We start from the raw sequence: 17,343 nt of genomic DNA, 5'->3' as shown, positions 1-17,343 counted from the left end.
TCGGTTTTAGTATGAGAGATATTTAATATGCTGGAAAAAATTGCTATATTTTAAATATTTCTTTCTGATGCAAATTTATTTTAATGTCCGGAATGAATTCATAAACAAAGTTAAAGGAATCTGTTCGAAATATTGCTGAACATTTTATTCAAAGTACATTTTAATTATCAGAAAAATATTTAACTGAGAAAGAAACAACATATGTACATATATTTATAAATATAATATGTATATTGTTATATCTGCGTGACCTAAAAAATAAATTTCTGTGTAAATTAAGTTATTTATAAATTGAAATTACACCAAATCATACTCCTTAATGATGATGATCCATTTTTATATTGATTTTTTATCATTTGGATATTACTGTAGAATTGTAAAAATAAGCTGTAGGCTAAAATAATTGAATTGTTTGAATTCAAATATGAACTTTTATTTTTATGACGAAAAGATTTTTGGACGACGCAAGATATGAGGAAATGTTTTCAAGCATATTTTATGTTATACTATTAATATTTCAATGTTATATTATATCGCCCGAGTTATCTCGAGAAAGCGCTCGAGGCTTGAGGCTGAAAACGAACGATGACATTAGTCAATTGTCACCGTAAGCAATCGTTATCGGAACAAAGCAAATAAAATGTGATACTTCTTATTTTAAACAATCACCAAACTTAGAAGTTATTTTCATTTTATTTCAGGTAAAGTGGTTAAGAAATAATAAAACAATTAAAAACCCTGACAAAATGAGCCAGAAAGAATATACTAGAGTAAGAAATAAGATACGTACACATCAGGAACAATTATAACGGAATTAGACCGATCCCGTTTAGTTTAACAATTGATTTTGATTTAATTAATCAATTATCTCTAAATTTTAGGGTCAAATCATGCAAATGAAATACAAAGTGGCCATAATTCTGATAGATATTTGAGGTTAGACAAGACAAGACAAGACGAATAAACGGCTCAAGTTTTTTGGCTAATTTTGATACACGACAAACTATATTTTTACTAATTGTTTATCATCTAAATGATACATTCAAAAGTAAGTCATTATTAATAGAAAGAATCAAAATGTTGAAACTATCACCAGCAGCTACTAAATTAAATAAAAAAAAGGATCAATACAAGTGATCGAAACAGTTTCGTAAGATAAATGTGTACTACCGTCCGGTAAAATATACAAGAATAGAGTTTAGCTACAAATAGTTCTAATGGATTCATTTTTAATCATATCTTGTAAATTCAGTCAAGGGCTGTTGTTCTGGTAGTAACTTATCGTAGTTATGAATAAGACGTGTTCACTGCAAATATATTTTATTAAATACTGTAGAAAAAACTATACGAAATCGTCACGTAACGAAAAACAGTTAGGATGAATTCAGAGAAATCATTCCTTCCCTCTTTTTATGTCCTAAGGTTGTATTTTTACTGTTACTTTCGGCTCTTGAGATTTCAGAATAAGTATTTTCTTCGATAAAAGATATAATCTCGATTCTAGGAACATGTAAACATCACTTGAAATTATTATCTTACTTATCTAGCCTACACCAAAAGACAGCGATGAAATGGAATCAATTGCCCGCTTTTGATAAATATTTGGAGCCAAATAAACTATGTCTAAACTGTCAAAACAATATTCATATATTATTGTATACATTGTTTCAGACATGATGTGTCATTATCAGGATTCGATAAGGGGATATGAACATTTTTTTAGATGAAACTTAGCGAAGACATAATAGGAAGGTTGACATTGCATCTTTAAATATCGATTTAATAATATTTTGATATTGTTTGTATTTACAACATATTTAATACCTACAAATTTGTATATTGTTTAAGATATTTAATAAGAATAGTATATATAATAACATTTAATAAGAATAATAATAGGTAAAAGAAATTCAACATTGATAAAGGCTACCGCGAAATTTTATTATTTCGTTGTTAAATTAAATAGTTATAATTTTCAAATGAAATCGACTTAACACTTACACACGTTAAATGAAAATCACAGTTATAAATTTATAAAGAAATTTTGTTTTCAAGCGTCGAAAGAAAATAAAGAAAATTGCTACAAGTCTTAAGATTTTTTCACTTTCACTCGAAGAAACAAATTCTCGGTAAAGAAAAAGAAAATCATAACGAGATTACTAACACTTTCTCGGGTTTTTATTTTGTCTTTTCAATAAAATTTCTTATTTCTGAATATGAAAACTTTTTGTAGCAATTTTATAAATAATATGAAAGAGGCTTATTTTGTTGAATCAGCGATTATCACTCAAGAGTATGTTTACTCAGAATTGAAATTATATGTGCTGAATCAAAAGAAATTCTGGAAATAAATAATTTGAAGACAATTAATTGCTTTACAATAATATTATATTCATGTTTTTAGAACGTTTCACATTGACTTTTCTTAATATACGTCACTTACTATAATTTTTGAAAGAATTATTTTCTACACATCGCTACAAATGATTCTCATGACAACAAAATTACGGTTACACTACATTATTGTTAATTTCACAAAACTTTTAATTATTTTTGGTCTTTTAATTCTTCGTCCACCAAAAAACGTAATAATCTACAATTTTTATCCGTTTTCTGGCCATGAAAAAACATTTAAATAACTGATAATATGTACATCTGTACAAAGCATCTCTATACACATACATTAAAAATATATCTTTTTAATTGCTTACCGCAATCATGTAAAAAGAAGATTTAATTTCTAGTAAATTTCTTAAAACGACTTTGATGTGTAAAGCTAAAGGAACAATCATATAATATTGTTAGCCTTTTAAAAACATTTACTAACTCAGAAAAGGTTCATCACTAAGTTTCATATTTAAATGCAATATAAAATTTATTTGCTGAGCCAAACAAGCAAAAAGCCATATTGTTGAAATGAAAGATAGGATTTAAACAATTGTACGTATAAAATAAGATAATGTGGCTGTGTCACATAAACAAATAATGTTATTGTTAAGCCTTATCGTTGTTGAATTCAAAATAAAAGCAATCATACGCTTTCAAAAGACTGTCTCAACTAGTATTAAACTCTTTATTCTGTTATGTCTTCCACAGAGACAAAGTATTTATGAAAATAAATTGTACATAATTCTGTTTAGCTTTTATTCAAACTCTTTAAAAAAAAATAACCTCACAATATTATTATGGTCGTATTACTATCAGTGGTAAGGAATAAAAAATATTAATGAATGTCACGATTTTAATTCATCCCAAGAATTTCACATAAACAAAACTCGATTTAATAGATAATAAAGAAGTCGTGGATACAAAGTATGATTGATAAATTAGCAACGAAAACAAATAGCAGTATCCCATGAAGAAATGACAAGTCATTATTAATATTAAAGCAGTTGTGAGACTGCTTGAGGTCCTCCAAGTTATTAGGTACAGGTATTGACTTGAAACAATAATCAATTAGTTGGACCCAGATCAATAGACTATTCATACACATACAATATACATACTCGTATATTACATCATACAGACACAGTCCGCTTCAATTCATGTCATGTTAGTTCGCTATTTTAGTGATAAAAGCAGTTACCTTAAGACTCCAGCAGCGTGCGGTCGAATGTGATTAGACGGTGGAGTGCCCCGCTACTTCATTCTATTATATTATCGGGGAGAATAATTCAAGGTTCCTTGCCAATTCTTTCTCTAACGAAGCAAAAAATAAAAATTTTAATCTCTACGAAACGGCAAATCGTAGAACTGTTAGCCGACCACAACTATAAATTTGTCGCTTTAGTGTGACTTCTATAACACTTGTTAGGTTGGTGTAATATCTTTTTGAAGCGGAATAAATGCTAGTTAATTTTTAACCAACCTTTAGATGCTTGCTGTGATGTTACTTTTTGTGTCTCATTTAAATATTTCATCAAGTCCATTAAAAGCTGAATACAAAAATCTTTAGAAATTTCATTATTATTTTATACTATTCTCAATTTAAAAAAATATACACAATATAATTCAGTAACTAACGATAAATTTACTTATCCGGCCTGGATAGCTTTCTTCATATCCTTTAATACTAACAACCGTGATGAGAGAATATTATAATGTTATATAAAAAACTTAAATGTATTTCTTGTTCGTTCAATGTATTTATTATAGTATTAACAATAATTTGGAATTCATTACTTACATTAACAATACATGTGACTAGAAATAAAAGCTCCACGAAGTTTGTTATTTGGTTACGAACCTAATGAAGTACGTATTTTCGGTGATTAATATTAAAGTAAAATTGAGTACTTAAAACTACTAACTCATATATCCAATAATATCTCCAAATTTAAAGAAGTAAGTAATAAACAGAAATATGTTATATTTAGAGGATTTACTTCGTGTTTATATTAATCTACATTTTAGATGACGTTTCTATTATTTTTACTATAACCGTGATCACGGGCGGATAAGCTGTGAGCGTCTGTCAGTTAGTCTTGTTTTTTGTCATCTACCCACAACGATTTCTTAATTTTTTCTCATACTGCTCTGGATGCGAGCAGAACGAGCTGTGTCTTGAGGTCTAATAAGGTGATTACGGACATGGGATTTTATGTTTTTGATGAGCGGATTCAGTCTCGTGGATTATTTTTGGTATGACCAGTGTTAGCGTCAGGATCAATGGCTTCTTAAAACCACAAATGGCTAGGCTTGTTCACTGTAGGTTAAGTTATATTCCGTATGAACTAAAATTATTTATATTGTATCAATTATATGTATTAAGAATTAATTTATCCCAGAAACCACGCTGTTACAACGCCACTACCAAAACATTGGTAAAACATTTCTATTATAATTGCTTTCTATTTGCTAAATCAAGTTGGTTTTTATTCTATACAAGTAAACTGAGTCGTCAAGTTTTGAAGGCTGCTTTACGTTCAATAATCTAGACCCATACATTCACAGGCAGTTTGAGATAAAACAAAATAGTATTGAATTTTGTTAAATAGCTTGAATTATAAATACTCTGTTTTTTTATTAAATCGACCTCATAATTAATCTCAGATTACAAAAAAAAAATGGAGATAATAATTTGTGATAATTATGTTATTTATCGACCACTCTAAGTCTAGTATTTAATAATCTTAATCTTAAGTTTTATCAAACATTGTTTAAATTTGCTTCAACCCTTATTTATTATTTATATTTTTAATTAATTAGGTATTAGTTATGGCTAAGAAAAATTAAAAAGATACTACACATTTCATCACACCATTAACATATCGTTAATCAATCTTACAAATTTAAATTCCAAAGAATATCCTCCGTATAAAAACAAGAAGCCGGAACAAAGCCACCTGAAAGACTTTTGATCCCTCAATCTATCACACCTAGTTCTTTTGAATGCATCAGTAGCTCGCAGACATCGGCAGTCAATTAAAGGTAGACTTAGCATAATTTACTCTGCACTAACTGGTCACTATTTTCTCAATTCAATTTGCATTTTAAGGAAATACTTTATTATTGAAACTCTTCATTGTTATTTAAAAAGTTTTGCCATTTTAATTTTATTTTCAAATATATTTAGTGTTGCAAAACTGTTTTTTCGGCAGATATTAATTTATTTACAAACATGTAATATAATATAAGTATAAACGTCTACAAAAATTGACAACATTCGTAAAAATTAAAATAAAATAGAAATTTTGTTTAGTTTGAATTAGTATAAAAATATGTCTATATGTGCTTGAAATGAAATATTTAACTTCAATGTTGAAAAACTGATGTCTAAGATATGAGAAGACTTTTATATATGATCATCTGAGCAGTTTCGTACCAATTCGTCTGTCTGTCGACTGTCAAAATAAATTTTGTTGGAACGTGCGAAGATAACGAACTGATACAAATCAAATACACAGACCTTTATAACGTGACCATTGATTGTACAAAGTGTAGTTTTGATAGAAAACAAAAATATTTTCCTTTATATACAATTGAGATTATATTATTATATTTCGTTAGCTTTATTCCGACAGATAACTATAAAGGTCCAATTAAACCCACTCAGAGGCTTCTACGTAGAATTGTACTAAAATTACATCGATAAGCATTTATTTGCACAATCATAATTGTATTTTATACGCTCGCTATTTCAATATTTACAATACTGTATCGATATTTTACTTTTGATAAATAGAAATTGAAGTTATGTAGACAAATTTTTCATGTACGTGTTTTGACTTAATTAAAATCAAAATGATTATTGAAAGAGGTTAAGTGATATTTTGTGTAAAAAACTATTTAAGTCGATAAAGCGTTAGGTCTGATCTTTGTACTTTAATTGAATTAAAGAGATATGTGATGCTGTACAAAGGCGAGGTCGGTTCTAGTTTATGTTTATACAATATTCCCTCAAGAGCTTTCACGTTCGAATACTTAAGCTATGTTCGACCAAAGATTCGTTATATAACGTTACAATAAAACTTTGAAATATTAATGAAGTTAAACGTTCCAACATCAAACCTCACGGATATAAACGGATTATGTGTAAAAGGAAAACTTATGTATTATATAATGTTAAGGAATAACATGAATGGCCTAAATTAATTAAGCTAATAATGAGAAATAGATTATAAATAAATCTGATAAAGTAATCCAGTGTGAAGTTTTGTGAGGCTTCATTAAAATATTCATTTCTATTAATGCCCTTTGCAGCAATGTATGTCACTATAGTATTAAGGGTGGGTTCACACTGAAGCATTATATTATAAGGCTGATACATTATCAAACAATATATAACTTTTAACGTCGTTCTCATTTTTATTATATCAGCATAGTATTAAATAAAAAGATAAATTATTAAATGTAATAATTAATATTATATTTTATTTAATCATATACATTTAGGAATTCAAAAGTCATCATGGTTTTATGTAACAGTTTCAAAACTATATGTTGTATTATTGAAAAAGTAGTTTACATTTTATATTTTTCCAAAGTAGTCATAGTATGCAAGGGCGCTAATGTGGTCAGTAATAGGGGAAGCCAAAGAAATAACCTATAAATGGGAGGATTAATAGTGCGTCGTTCGAAGCCCTGATACCATCTGCATTGATTTATTTTGATAGAACTAGTGAAATATTTTGGTAGTGCTTGCTTTTGCTTATTACATTACCTGTGAGAAAACTCTTCATCTTAACTTAACCTATTACATCCTCTCCGCCTACGACATCACATAATTTTAATTTCCTTTTTTTGCTAAGAAATAGAAATTTTAGAGAATGATAATAAAGCACGAAATTGTAAAAAATGTTTTTGTCTGTTTATTAGAAAAAGATCAAAAACAAAATAATATGACGTTAATATTAAGGAAAGTGTTGTAGAGATGTTTAATGTTTAGCCCCAAAGCCTCCTAAAAAAGTCTTCCAAAGAGCTGAATTTTCTTAGAGGAACTATTAATGTCCCTGATTAATTTCTCTTCTCCTGACAACACTCAGTTGGTAATCTAAGTAAATCAGTAGAAATTACAGAATCCGTGAGAGGCCCCATAATATAAAAAACTCATTCAGCAAAAAGGGGAAAAGTTTATAACCGGATCGATATACTGCTTTTATTGGTTCAGATTCTTAAACAAAATTACTATTTTCATATTTAAAGAGTCGAATAGTATTAAATTTGGGGTCATCTTAAATACATATTTCATCAAAATGTTATCTCAGACCTGTTATTAATGTTACTATTAATATATTCGTTAAATATTCCGCACACATGTTTTAATAACGATAATTAAAAATGATAATAAATGTGCGGTCGTGAAACACGAGTCTCATACATTATCACATCGATGCAGTATTAATAAACTGTGTCGAACGAATTGTTGTCACCAGTTTATATTGACCCGCGCTGTATTCAAACTTCATTGTTTTTGTGTTCTCTTAAAAATGTTAAATAATATATTCCATAATAAATTATTTAAAACTTTTCGACACTTAAAATTTAACTCGAAGGTTTTATTTTGAACATTTTTTACAAGAATTTTGTCTTGCATTTCAGGATATATAAAAATTTTTATCATCACAGAATCCTTAATAGCTATAATACTGTACGTGTGTAAGTATGTCTTTCACACAGACGTTACATTGTTCCTTGCTATTTATTGCATAATCTGTAAGTAAAATCCTACTTGTATACGGACACATTTGTACTTCAGCTAATATCTTACCTCATATTAGGACACACACTTAATACAGCCCACGATTGTTAACACGACACATAAATCCTCAGATTACAATAATAATAAATCACTCGGTTCAGCGCTTATTGCTTGCTATTAGGTCTACTGTACGCTTGACTGTGGGCAGCCTGACATACTAGTGTATTATGTTAATGGATAGATGGAAACAGCTAGCGACAAAGGTAATGCATGTCGCTTCATAGTTGAGACGTGTACTGTTTTTATTATAGTATTCGTAATAAAATATATAACGAATAATATTAAAGTATTTATATATAAATTTTGGGTTTGGTTATAATATAAATTAATGACAGGAAGAAACACACTAGGGATTTTAATAATAAACACATTTTTTATATTTATAATTATTTTAGTGTAATATCTGTGTCGAATACTGTACTTGACAATAATACGCCTAATTTAGTAGGAAATATGAATGAGGGTTATAAAAAATATTAGAAATCCGGTAAATCTCAAAGAATATAATAGTTTTCCCCAAACTTACCTAATGAATTTTCTTGACGAGCGCAAAGTTCATATAGACGTTTATACTCATAAGAACATTAATAGAAGTGGCCTAACAAGAGTTGAGTTTTCGTATTGTGAAAGATGTTGCTATTTTATATAACATTATCAAAATATTTCTCTTTTTGGGAAAGATATAACAATTTATATTAAGTATGTAACTTAATTTGTATACCTCATACTGTAATTTTAGAAGTTCTATCAGTTTTAAAAATGTGCAAATAAAAAATAAGTACCATGAGTCTAAAGACAATTGAAGGGAAGGAAAATTAAGACTCATAATAATTCATCCAGCTATCAGCGTAGTACAATTGAATTAATAGCAAAATATAAATATATACAAATACACGTTTATTTCCCAAAGGTGAAACAAATACTGACAAAACGATAAATCACGACGTCTCATCAGATGCGTCGCTCCCATCGCTGCGTTAAACGCACCTCTTTCACAATTTAAGTTGCTATCATTATATCAAAATTCATCCTTATCACACGGGAATACAGCACACGATCTTATAATTAACTACAAAATAAAATGGCAGTTAAATGTACGCACAAATTGCGATTCGGTATTTCGAAAGTTACCTTTGCTCTGAGGGAATAAGAGTGCCCTTGTTGAAGGGAACGTAAATCAGTTGGTAACGACACAGTGGGGCCGGACCCTTCGAATTAAATCCGCTAACGAGTTATTGTCAGAGCGGATCCTAAATAATAAATATGGTGCTCGTGGATGGCGGATGGTGACGAAGGCGAGCTGCCATTAAACCAAATAATAGATTATTGAAGCCTTTCTGAATCAATAGGACGATGAGGCATCAGACAAAGACCATTCCGAATGGTTTTCTTATTTTCCCTCTTTTTGTTTTTTCTTCGGTTCTACACAATCAAAGCCTTCGGATGGCTCGCGAAATTATCTTGTTGTTTTGAAAGGTTTTGCGCATCACATGTTGATATAACTTAAGTCATGTTGTTTATTTTATATGAACCTTCCGAATAACAGTAAGATGAGGATGAAGAATTCATGTAAATATTTATTGAAATAATATAGACAAAATACAAAAAGGGATTGTTTCATACCAAGTTTTCATAAATAAAATAAAATCATAATACTTTATATTTCTTGTATTTCGATTTATTAAAACATGTCTCTGTATAAATGTCTCTCTCAAAAGCCTTATTAAATAATGTTTATATAAAAAACTATGAATCTTTGTAACTCCGGTTAGTGACTAATCACAACAAAGAATAGAATAGTACTTTATTTTCTCCTTTCTTTGTAATTAAATACTACTTATAGTTTAAATTTTATAACTGTAATTTTAAAAATCTTTCGAAAATTCCTTTTTGAATACACTATATTTGATATCATGGAGATTTATTTTGAAGTTCCTCTTAAAATAATAGTTATTTTACCTCGTATTTTTTTTCTTTATATCTCTTGAATGTAACAAGTTACATTAAATGCATTTATTCAACAGAATATGAACATTATTCATAGATCTATAGCAACAATTTCCCTAACAACAATAATGAAGGCTGAATAACTTATTTTCAACTTTTTATTACAAAAAAATTCAACAAGTAACAAACAAACGATCAATTTATTACACTTACCTATACATAAAAACGCCATTATCATAAATCAGACTACATTTCGGGCATTTCTCAAGCAAAAGCGAAAACAAACAATTCAGTTATTTCCGGCTTCACTTGTTTTTGTCATTAAAGAAACAACTACATTCCTATCCATTAAATATTGGATAACTTTAGGGAATACCAAAACGGGGTTAGAAAATGATTAAATATTAAATCCAAACTGCCTTATGACGGTTGCTTCATAGTTTACATGAGCAGCTTTTCGCAAATCTCCGCTATGAGAAGATATGCTTCTATTTTTTCGAAAATAATTTCCAAAGTCGTTTAGAGAATCGAATCCAAAAGAGTGGTGTCAATTAAATGGTCTGGGGATTTCTCTACAGTTCCCATAAAAGGAATCGTAAATCATTTGAATGTTTGTATTTGAACATAAAACGCTGTTTAAAATTAAATATACGTGTTAGGTTGCAGATGAAGTCGTGTCGGGAGCTAATGAAGACGTATTGACTGCGCTCTAATTTTGTTTTCAAGTCTCGGTGCATCGCGAGATGTTGCTGGCGCAGATGCGATGATTGAATAAAGTTATTTAACAATTTAAATACAAAATATATTTATTTATTCATACAGATATAAATATATAAAAATATTAAAACTTTGTTATTAAAACTAATTACACTGCTCGTACATAGTCTAAAGTGTTTGAGGTAAATAATATTTACTTATAACTTACTGTCGTTAGCGATGAGTGGCGTTACTAAGAAACGACGAGTTAATTTAGCGTGCGTCGTGTGTCGACTGGGGTACTTTAACCACTCAGGCGCGCATATTAATATTATTTACAGTTCAAATTTACTGAAAATTAATTTTAGCTCAATTTATTCCCCCGTTTATCAAAATTATTCTCTTTTTCCGGAATATTATAAATTCTGTCTTTAATGTCGTTGTGAATCCATAGTGATTTAATAGTAAAAAATATGCTACATGAAACTAATATTTTTCGGATTACTACGCGTATATTTTTATTTTAAAAACTACATATTCCCGACATTCCGGTTACTTTGCAGCAACCATTCACATCTCGTCTGCCCGTGATCACAGTTGCTTTAAAGTAACCGTAACGTCGGGAGTATGTAGTTTTTAAAATAATAAAAACACGTAGTAATCTGAAAAATATTAGTTTAATTTTAATGATATTCGCGAAAGTCTTAGATATCATTAAAAATATGCGATTTAAATTAAAAATAAAATTGCTTTTTTTGTTGTATAAGGAAAACAATATTCTAGACGTAATAAGAAAATAAGTTTGAAATTCAATCTGATTTAAAACGTTGGTATAAAATTACAAAATTACCAATTGCAACAACAACATTTCTAATTTATATGGAAGAAGCTAATTAATTTGACCTTTCCTCACAAGCAAGTTTAAATATAATACATAAGAAGGTCCTTCACAAGAACATACGCAAGAGCAATACATAAAGAATAATGATTTGGTTAAATTTTGCAACAATATTAAGAAATTTTTGTGCATTTTTTTGGCTTTCAGTGCACACGCGTATACTCAATGAAATTTTCAATTAAAGATAGTTTAATCATTGATACATGCAAAATAAATGGCTTCTAATGAAGTCTCAAAAAACTTTTACTGGTATCAACATACGCTCGTGCAAAATAAAGGCATAGATTTTAATTTGAGTAAAAAGCTCTGGTAATTTTTAAATGGATTTCAGCTTGCATAAAGCGTCCAACTTATCTATAGTAAAAAGTTTATACATGAAAATATATATGTTTAAAAGAAATAATATCAAAACTGATGACCTATTTATATTATCCCTAACAGTTTAACTCATATTTATTGCAATTTAATATATTTAATTTACGGCTTCATATCGCTGACGACTAATTGAAATATTGTAAGTGTCTACTTCTTATTATTTTTCAATCCAAGATCTAATATCTAACATTACAATACCGGCAAGTCAATGTTATGATTTATCGAGTAATATTAAGATAATATTATAAATAACAAATGATAACTCAAAAGACTAGCTTGTATAATTAATAGGCAGGCCTTTTTCTTATTAATGTCCTTAAAATGACAAAAAACTGTTTTTAAATCTTAATTTTAACCTTAATATTTAATTATATTTGTGTTTAAATTAGTTTGCTTTGTATGAAGGAAAATAAAATAAGGAATAGTTATTCATTAATATTTTTTTTATAATTTAACGAATTGTTTAGTTCCCTAATTATTACAAATTCCTTATTCTTTAATAAAAAGTACTTTCATCAAGTATATACAATACCTGTTTCTGTTAAACTTGTAAACTATAGCAACAGAGTACTTTTTAACAGGCTCAGACTGAAGTGCTTGTTGTACCAAAATTTATATTAAGATCATTTCGTTGAGTTATTAACCTACCAAGTACTTTTTAAAAGACAATATTTTTGTAATTTTTTCTATATTTCAGTGCTTAATTTAAATATTTAGATGTGTCAACAGGAATATACGTTACTAGTAGAAACGTACCTGAATAATTGATTGCTTGTGTTGGAATTTAAGAATTTTTTGTCCGAGACAGATATTTGTTCTATAATTTCAGATAAAGAGTTCTAACGTCTACTAAAAATAATATTCGATATAATCCATCTAGTCAATTTTGGAAATCCCTCAGGATAATATGTCTTATTTTGACTATTGTTAACATAAAAAATACTAATATTTACTGTGGACTATCTGTGTGAAGACACATTAAAAACGTAATAATTATTTCCGTCCGGTTATACCTGAAACGTTTGGAAAAATAGTGTTTTTATAAAATAAATATCAAAGTAAATAATATAAAAATTATGTGATATAAGTTATTAACATAAGCCAAAACTTGCTTTTATTATCCAAAATAATTAGAGAGCTTAGCCGACGTATATTTAATGAGATTTATTTTCCTTTGTGTACATTTCATCCAGTTATGTCACATACCTCTCGTCAGAAGAGTCCATTGTGCAAAAATAGAATAGAGTCCTGTAGTAATCTTTTTATGCCGTCAATTAATACTATTCTATTAGAACTAGTTAAACGTCTCGAGCGGGCGATCCTTATATATTTTATTCTAACGAGTACACACAAAAACTGACCGCTATAACAACGAGTTCAGTAGCTTAAAACATTTGATACAAAATATGTTGAATCAGTATTGAATCAGTATTGAAAGAAAACCGTCTCTATTGTTGATATACTTAATACAAAAAAACATAGCAACCAGGTGAACTTGAACACAGGAAGAAATGGTAACAAAAGGAAATCCAAATCTCCTCGTTTTATAAAATTCAAAAATATTTTGAATATATTATAATTTGTTTTCAAATACAACTTATTTTTTTTTATTTTAAAGTTTCTGCTTAGTTCACTTACCACGCTGTGCAATGATAGATATCAATTCTCCAGGCGACTTGTGTAATCAAGATGTAATTCCCCTGTCTAAAGCTGTAACGCAGAATTGGGAGTTGGCTCAAATGAACTTTGTTCCCCCGAAATACCTAAGCCCTTGGGAACGGGGGATATACAATCTGAATAGGCTGAATTCGTAAAATGACCCCTATTACCTTTAAATAAGAATACGCTATTTTTCAATCCGATTCAAAGCTTAAGTTCGATTTTGGAAACGAAAGAGCACTGTTTTTATATTGTATTTCAATACAAACTATTTTAAAATAAATAGCTTAAGTAATCTATATAATAATATAAAATATATTTTTCGACATTTTATTATCCTATTGATTTAATAAATTGGTGAAGGTTCTGAACTACGCAGTTTATTTTTTATAATATGTAATAATAACATTTTCTATAAAATGTTCGTAGATTATTTAAAAAAATAGTATAATTATATTTTTACAGAAATGCACAATAAAATTAGAAGTTGATAAGTTACTTGAGTGGAGACGACTCTATAAAAACATAGAATTTATAATACTATAGTGACGACTACACAGTAGTGCATTCCCCTTGTAATTCACAATAATGAAATTTCCAATAACATCTAAATACAAAACAATAAACACTAACCTGTCATTGCCCTTGATACGCTATACCTCAATTATGGCCCAAGTCAATTTACCTATAAGTTTCCTTAATAATTTAAGTTCCGTGTTTGTTTGTTTATATACAATTGCCGCATAATATTAAAAAAACTGTGTCATAATTCAAAATATTTTCAGCAAAATATTGTTGGAAATCCGTTAATTTCTCCGAGAGTATTGTTTAGCCTCAGAAATATTAAAAAAATATATTTTCTTCATCAGTTTGAATGCAAAACGGGTTTGTTTAAACTTAGGAAAATAAATATAAATCATGCACTTAGGTTATCTTTAAGGTACGAAGGAAGCAGAGTCAAAAACATGGCGAGGAAATTAGTGGTACCTCTTACGCAAATATGATGAAGGACATATTAATTATCTGGCACATGAAGTATTAATAAATAATTGTACTACATAAACAAGTTGTTACCAAAAACCTCGAATTTTTATTCAATAATATCAGTACGCATACTAAAAACGTATCAAACCGGAATTCAATTAAAATTTTATCATATAATTACGAACGTTAAGCAAAAAATCGTAAAACCACAAACTCAAGTTAACGATCCCTGATAATAATTTAACTTGATTTTGTAAGATTCCCCAAACTGCAAACTGTGCCCAGAGGTATTAAAGAATGAGCGACCCTTGCCCGTGTTTACGACTGACGCAAATAAATGGCTACTTCATTGGGGTCTGGGGTGCTGTCACTTAGCGTTATGTCACTTGCATGCGTTAGGGATGATGAGAACACAGGTTAGAGACGTAACGCGTTAATGAAACAGCGTCCATAATGCTTATTTTGTTGCTGGAATTACATGGCAGTGAAAATACTGGGATTTACAACCTTTTTGTCACATTCATTAATTAATTCTTACTCACCTTATATTTTTATACTCTTAAAAATAATATATTTAAAGTCAAGTCACAGGAAGAGGCGTCAAAATCTTTCCGAACTTGATCTCATTCATATTATTATCTCATTCAATAGATATTGCATGAAAAATTAACATAATAATTAACTAGATTGCACAATTAATTACTATGCATATTTAAAATGCTGTTACATGATTCTTTAAATAAAATCGTATTGTAAAAAATATACACAGAGGCATCTTACTTGCAATGAAGTTTTTTTTTATGAGAAATGTGACAAACGAGTAGACGGCTGACTGGATCAGCAGTAGTCACCGTCGCCCATGGACATTCGCGTTATAAGAGATGTTGCGGATGCGTTACCAACCTTTTTTATGAGAAAGAGGGAGGGGTGGGAATAAAGAAATGACGGAAAAGGGTGGGAACAGGGAAATGGCAACCGGCTCTCTAACTTATAGGACGAAACGCAGCCATTAAAGACTACTTCACGCCGATCTTCTGGTTGAGCCAGCCCATTGTCGAGGTAGTTTCACCACAGCTAGGTTCTACCACCTCTAAAGTTTTCGTCACAGAAAACCCTAAAATGTGTGTGTTGTCTTATTTTTGGCATATTTATATGAATATATTTTTACATAAAGGCCTTTTTATCTATTTATTGTATAAAATTGGGTCACGCATTTGAGCTGCAAAAAGATTGATACAAAATGCGTATTATAAGACCACATTTCAATTTCTGATACGTAATTCTTACTAGCATTTATTAGATGAACAAAATCGCTTCATATGAATAAACAAGAAAACTTGATTGCTCTATAAATATCCCTTTAGGATTAATTTTCATTAGCTCTCGTTATTAAAATTATAATAATATTTTTTTAAACCGGTCCTTATTACAGATGCAGTAACGTGTTATAAATTATGTTCTGTTTAGACTACAGATCTTATTTGAGTTGCTTCTATCAGGGAAATATTGTTTTAGAGCCATTTGGAATATTAAGTTATAAAAAGTAATAAAAAAATGTTGGTACGTGAGTGTGGTAAAACAGTGTTTATACCTTGACATTTATTTATACTTTACAAACCACAGGATCATTTCTTATTGTTGTTCCGGGGTTCATCAATATTAGCTACAACAGTCAGTTTTTCCAGGCATAAGCATCATATGTATCGCCTCGACCGTGGAAAGACGGCAACACCTCTTACATTGCAGATGTCCATGGGCGACGGTAACTACTTACCATCAGGTAGGCCGTCCGTTCGATCTCTCTCAGGTTCTCTTAAAGATACGGCTATGAAACTTTCTCAAATCGAGGTTTATTTACTTTCACATAAGTCGACGATTGATATTTAACTTCCTTATGTCGAAGATATACATGGCAATGACAGCCAATTAATATCAAAAAGATCGTCCTCTCGTTTGCCGCTTTTATGAATTACAAAAACTAATATTTAATAGGTCTAAATAAATTTAAACGTCGAGCTTGAACTTGTCTGTGATGTGTTCTCTATTTCATTTAAACGGAACATTTGTCCCAAAGAACAAATAGCAACGGCCGTGTGTAATAAAAAATAGCCACTAACTACCAACATGCGGTTTTTCAGACCACTAAATAGTTTTCCCTTTGTTCGCCTCTTTGCGTACTGAATTGACGTTCTAGAGTTGTTTTTACTATAGACCGACCATTCGTCATGTTCATCAAAGCTCCTGATTTTCAATATACTTTATTTTTTATCATAATCAAATGAAAAGCAAAATCTGATCGATTTTTTTGCAAAGCTGCTATTCTGAAATATGTATACAGGATAAATATTTATATTTTAAACACTAAAAAAATAGAAAAAAGACACTTAAATAACTGGTACTACCACTACCACTTTCATAATAAAGATTTCTTTCGGTAATAGTAGTAGTAATTATCACATAAAATTATATCTGTAATCTCTAGAAATTTCAAATAACTATGAAGTATTTAAGTTTCATAGAGAAATTAAGTTCAAATAACTGGTAAAAATATATTTCGTTTTTGTCTACTTTATCAAAACCAATT

This window comes from Danaus plexippus, chromosome 19 (genome assembly GCF_018135715.1).
Source record: "Danaus plexippus chromosome 19, MEX_DaPlex, whole genome shotgun sequence".
Classification (NCBI taxonomy): Eukaryota; Metazoa; Arthropoda; class Insecta; order Lepidoptera; family Nymphalidae; genus Danaus; species Danaus plexippus.
This window is presented reverse-complemented; position numbering follows the sequence as displayed.